A 6,559-nucleotide genomic window follows, 5' to 3' on the forward strand; every position below is an offset into this window, starting at 1 on the left:
TGCAGTGGGTAGCTTTTCCCTTCTCCAGGGGATCTTCCCAACCCAGGGATCGAACCCAGGTCTCCTTCATTGCAGGAGGATTCTTTACCAGCTGAGCCACAAGGGAAGCCCAAGAATACTGGAGTAGGTAGCCTATCCCTTCTCCAGCGGTTCTTCCCAACCCAGGGATCAAACCTAGGTCTCCAACACTGCAGGCGGACAATGAGAGATGAGAGGGGAAAAGAGGAAAAGTTCTATTTCCTCCACACAGCCCTAGCGAGGGTGGACCAGAGAAGTTTTCATCTGCCCAGAAGTAGAAACAAGCCGAATCCAGGCTCAGCCAACAAAGCTTTGCAGTTGAGATGACAACACAGTAACTAAGTGGATACCTTTATGAATGAGAAAATAAGACAAGTGCTGAGCTAAATGGATAAAATAATAGATACAGGTGAGTCTTCTGGGACAAATGTGTCCTTTAGCAAGAGTGCCTCCCTCCTCCTCCACATCTCTGTCTTCCACAGTGACTTGTTCAGGAGTCCATCCACCTGTGGTTTCCACTCAGGAAGAGCAAGAGCCCAGGAAGGGGCTGGTGGACAGTGTGAAAGGTGGGTACGGACTCAGGACCAGATCGATGGCCCTCCTTCATCTTCGGATCATCCCTGTCTGACTACAAGGCCCCATCACCCAGGCATGACAATTCCTGATGAGAAGAGTGCAACCTGAAAATGGGAAGAACATCAAAGTGCATCTGGAAGGCCTGGTTCTAGGGGCAGAAGGTCTTCTACATTTTTTTTTTTTTTTAATTTGGCTGCTCTGGATCTTAGTTGCAGCAGGCAGGATCTAGTAGTCCCCTGGCCAGGGATGGAACCCAGGCCCCTGAATGGGGAGTTTGGAGTCCTAACTGCCGGACCACTGGGGAAGTCCCCAAACTCTGCTACTTTCCTAACTTCCTCAAGCTTTGGTACACATCCATCTACACAACTGCAGCCTTGACAGTACTGACCAGGAATGCTGTGAAGAGCCAAAGAGATGATGAGATGGCTTGCATTAAACTCTATTTCTTTTTGAGTTAGGTTTATTGTCTTAGCTGTTATCAAAAAAAAATTTCCCACCTTCTGCTAACTTCTTGAACTGAACACATCTTTCATTTTTTAAAACTGAAGTCTAGTTTATTTACAATGTTATGTATCTCATTCATTTTACTTTTTTCTTTATTAAATACTTAAAATGTACTTAATACACTGAACTATACTTAATACCTCAGAGAAGGCAATGGCACCCCACTCCAGTACTCTTGCCTGAAAAATCCATGGATGGAGGAGCCTGGCAGGCTGCAGTCCATGGGGTCGCTAAGAGTTGGACACGACTGAGCAACTTCACTTTCACTTTTTACTTTCATGCATTGGAGAAGGAAATGGCAACCCACTCCAGTGTTCTTGCCTGGAGAATCCCAGGGACAGGGAAGCCTGGTGGGCTTCTGTCTATGGGGTCGCACAGAGTCGGACACGACTGAAGCGACTTAGCAGCAGCAGCAGCAGGATATTAATACCTAAGATACTTTGTCATACATTTCTTAATTTTAGTTTGTGGCATTCCAAAAGGCTTACATGTAGAGTTTTTCTTTTCAGTCTTGCATATTTACTAAATCCCATTTTTTCCCTTCTGAATATTTTAAGTGTTTAAAAAGTTCCAAGTATATGGGATTTTTGTGGGATAAGAAATTATTGACTTCTAATTTTATTGTTATGATCATAGATCATTATTTTCATTCTGTTGATCTTTTGGTATATATTGATATTTGGTTTAGGCTAATATGTGGCTAATTTTTGTAAATATTCCATGTATTATAAAACATATGTTTTCTCTCATTTTGGAGTGTAGTGTTCTGTGTACTATTAGCTGAGCTGTTCAGACACATATGTTTTAAAATTTGGCTGTGCCAGGTCTTAGTGGTGGCCTGCGGGACCTTTAGTTGTGGCATGTGGGATCTAATTCCCTGACCAGGGATCTAACCTGGGCCCCCGGAATGAGGAGTGCAGAGTCAGCCACTGGACCACCAGAGAAATCGCCAAATATTTTATATTACTCCTTTTTTTTTCTGTTAAAAACTTTGCACTCTGGTTGTGGATGTGCCAATTTCTCCTTGAAATTCTATCTTCTGTTCTTGCATTTGCTGACCCATGGTATATTCTCTGCCTGTGCATTCTGTAAGTCAATACGACAAGGTTCTCTCTTAAAGTGTTCTTCAGTCACTCAGTCACTCAGTCGTGCCTCTTTGCAACCCCATTGACTATAGCATGCCAGGCTTCCCTGTGCTTCACTATCTCCCGGAGCTTGCTCAAACTCAAGTCCATTGAGTCAATGATGCCATCCAATCATCTCATCCTCTGTCACTCCCTTCTCCTCCTGCCCTCAATCATTACCAGCATCAGGGTCTTTTCCAGTGAGTCAGCTCTTCACATCAGGTGTAAAGTGTAAAGGTCTGTAAAATGTGAATAATATGTTCACTTCTCAATCCTTTGGCTTCTGTGCAACCTTCCCCACTGCAAGTGGTCCCTGCCCCGCCTGACTCCCCATTAGGATACTTCCTCCAATCCTGACATTGGGTTATCTTCTTGCACTTGTTTCATTTGGTTCTTGTCAATCCCCTCCAACCACTGGCACCCTCCTCTCCATTTCTGTCCTCTTTATCCAGAAATATCAAGCGAGCAGTGGAGGAGGAAAGATACGTGGCATGTACCAGCACTAGCTCTAGCCCAAGCTCCAGAGCTACAGCCAACAATAGAGCCCTTGGCAAGTCCAGAGCAGGGACCAGCTCCAGCCGCCGCCCTAACACCAAAGCCAGAGCTAGGGCCAGCGACAGGACAGAGCCAGTGCAGAGGCCCCACCAGTTCCTGGACCAGCTCACACACCAGCTGCAGGGCCACATTCAGCCGTAGCTCCAGCTCCAGTACCAGTTACAGATGGAGAGTCAGTGCGAGCTGCCAGCTCTAGCAGTAAATAAAGCCAAAGCTAGGACCAGCTCTAGGGTTTCCTGTAGCGATCTGAGCATATTACAGTTGCTTTAAAGACTTTGTCTAAAAAGTCCAATGTTTGGGCTTCCTCGGGGATGGTTTCTGCCCACTTTCCTCGGCTTTGAGTGGTCAAAATCCTGTTTCTTTGTTGAAAACTGAGCATTTGCATATTATAATATGCTAACCCTGGAAATCAGTTTCTCTCCCTTTCCCAGAGGTTACTGTTTTTGATTATTGAAGACTGCAGTCATCTGTTTAATAATTTTGCCTAACTATTTTTGTGAAGACTGTCATCCCAGGTCATGTGTGTTCATTTGAAGTCTCTGTTTGACTAGTATTTTCACAATTTTTACCAGAAGCTAAAAACAAACAACTCATCTCTTCCAGTCTTTATAGGCTGGCTCTTTGCTGTCCACTCCTGTAACACTTAGCGAGCAGCTTATAACTCTGCCTTAACTTTTACTTCCTGTTTCGACCAAGCCCAGTGATCAGCCAGAGGTGAAAGCTTAGGGTCTTCTCAGGTCTATTTTAAACATGCATCCTGTCCTGGCCATGCGTGTAGCTTTCTAAATTCCTTAGTACACAGGGTCATTTTAGAATACTCCAATTTCTCGAAGAAACTTCCCGGCGTTTCTTCCCAGGCTTAGGTGGTCTATTGCAGTGAGTAGGCCAAATTGTTCATTCGGGTAATTCATTCCATTATTTTCTTTCAGTAATTGTTTTTCTTCTCACAGCATGTGGGATCTTAGTTCTCTGACCAGGGATCAAACCTGCGCCCCCTGCAGTGAAGTGCAGAGTATTAACCACTGTACCACCAAGGAAGTCCCTCAGCAGTGTTTTATATTTTCAGAACACAAAGCTTGCATCTCCTTGGTGAATTTTATTCTTTCTGATGTTATTGTAAATAAAATTGTTTTCTTAATTCCTTTTCACTTTGTGCATTGCCAGTATACAGAAATACAACCGATTTTTTGCATATGTATCCTGCAACCTTGTTGACTTTGATATATTTTGTGGTCTTTTTTCCTTAGGATTTTCTAAATATACCATCATGTCATCTGCAAATAGCTTTATTTCTTGCTTTCTAACTTTGATGCCTTTTATTTTTCTTGACTAACTGCTCCGGCCAGAACCTCAATGATGAATAAGAGTGGTAAAAGCAGTCATTCTTGTCTTGTTCCTGTTCTTAATGGGAAAGCTTTCAGTCTTTCACCAGCTGAGTATGATGTAGGGGTTTTATATATGTCTTTTATCATGTTTCGGAAATTTCCTTTCCTTCTAGTCTGTTTATCGAGTGCTTTTGTTATAAAAGAGGGTTGGATTTTATCAAATGCTTTTCCTGCACCAATTGCCAATTGAGATGATCATATGGTTTTTCCTCTTCACTCTACTGGTGTATTACATTGATTGATTTTCATATGAACTACCCTGCCATGCCTGGGCTAAATCTCTCTTGATCATGATGTATAATGCTTTCAATATATGGCTGGATTCTGTCCACTAGTATTTTGTTGAGAATCTTTACATCTATATTCATAAAGGATATTTGTTTGCAGTTTTCTTGTAACATCTTTATATGGCTTTGGTGAAGGGGGATACTGACCTAATAGAAAGGAAGTGTCCTTCTGCTTCTGTTTTCTGGAATATTTTGCAGACTGATATGAAACACTGTTTAACTGTTGGGTAGAATTTACTAGTGAAGCCACTGGTCTTCAGATTATTGGCTAGGAGGTTTCTGATTACTGATTCAGTCACTTGTTACAGATCTATTCAGATTTTGCTTCTCCTTGGGAGCTTGTGTGCTTTCAGGAATGCATGGGGAACAAAGCTCTCAGCAGGGGAAACTTGGCCCAGCCAGGCCCATCCCTGACGCAGAGGTCAATGGACTCCCAAGGACAGGGATGAGAATGCAGCCTTGCAGGCTCAGTATTTTGGACTTTAATGTAATGAGTAGCTAATCTGCATTTTTACGGTCCTTCAGGCTGCTTTGTGGAGGATGTGGTGGGTGAAGTGTCAGGGAGACTGGGGACGGGGCAGCCACAGTTGTCCCAGTGGAGATGCTGAGGGCAGGAGTGGACGTCAGATGTATTCTGACGTAGTGACGGACATAGTGATGGATTGGATATGGGTAAGGTCTGGAGGGTCTCAGGTCTCTAGCCTGAGCTCCGGGTTGACAGTGGAAGCGCCATCCCCTGAGATGAGCAAGACGAATGCAGCGGGTGGGGGCAGGGCAGGGGCTCAGGAATTCTGCCTTGAACTGGAGATTCTTAAGTTATTTCAGGCTCTGGGCTGACCCCTCAACAGGGGTAAAAAGGAAAGGAAGCATCTTCCTCACAGGTTTCTTAAGAAAATGTGGCAGGACCTGGGCTTCCCTTAAGCACGCAAGCTCTGCACGTATCCCTTCGCGAGTTCAGGACTGAATCTTGTCTATGTCCTCCTTTAATCCCTTGGGATCTGGCAGTTCTGGGCCTGGGGCCTGGTCTGAGCTGTCACTAGGTAAAAGTCTCTGCCCCGTCTTCAGACTTTCCCATGGAAACTGCCCCCAGAGGTATCTGACCTTCAAAACCCTTAACTACCCTCAGATAGGCAAATTCACTGGCCAGTTACCCAGCCTCACCCTGCCAGCGGTTTAAGGACAGGGACAGTGTTCCCCAGCACATGTCCCCTGACTGAGCCCTATCACACTTCCCTACCTCCTTGGCAGGACAGTCTTGACAGCCCCCTAGTCCTGGGCTCCCTTTCAGCTAGCTTATTCTCCAGGCATGGGTTCTCCTGACAACTCCTTGTGTCTCCAGGACTTCCTTCCTGACCTAGCTTTAGCCCAGGCCCACGCATCATTCCAACACTTAGACAGGATGTCAGGAACAAGACAATGTTTCTGGAAAGGCAGTTTTTACAGAGGGCACCCAGCATTGCTCTTTGGCTTCCTGGGAGATTGTCCTCAGAACACAGAGCACACAGTTCCCTGTGGGCTGTGGCAGAGCAGAGACTGGTCTATCACCCTTCATCCCAAAATGACTGGGGTGGTCCACAAGTGGGTGTGGTAGGTAAGCAGATACTTGATGGAGATGACAAAAGATTGCTTTTCTGCCCTGTCCCATGGCCCAGGACTCTTCAGAAGAGTGATGTATATAGGATCACATTTTTATGGATTATCCACATGGGTCTGTGTAGACCCTTGGACGGCAGAATGAGACCTAAGTTTGGGAAATCATCTGTCTGGCTTATTTTAAACATTTAAAATAAACACTTTGGTCCTCTTCATAAGGACACAATACCTGACTTTTCCTCATGCAGGTTTCTATCAATTCATCTACAACTCTCTGTAGCCACCATCTCTGAGATGGGTGATGGAAAAGCGTACAGTTTGCCCCTAAGAACAGCTTTCTCTTGGCAGAGTTTCTGCAAGGGAGAACACTGGGTACTTCAGTATTCAGAACAGAAACAGCGCGGGAAACATGTTTGAGGCAGAGGAACAAACTTGGTCTCTATAATAATCTGCTAGCAGCAGCACTTGTGAAAAACACTTAGGAGTTGGAGCTTATGAGGACGAAGTAAATCAGTGA

This window comes from Budorcas taxicolor, chromosome 10 (assembly GCF_023091745.1).
Source record: "Budorcas taxicolor isolate Tak-1 chromosome 10, Takin1.1, whole genome shotgun sequence".
NCBI lineage: Eukaryota > Metazoa > Chordata > Mammalia > Artiodactyla > Bovidae > Budorcas > Budorcas taxicolor.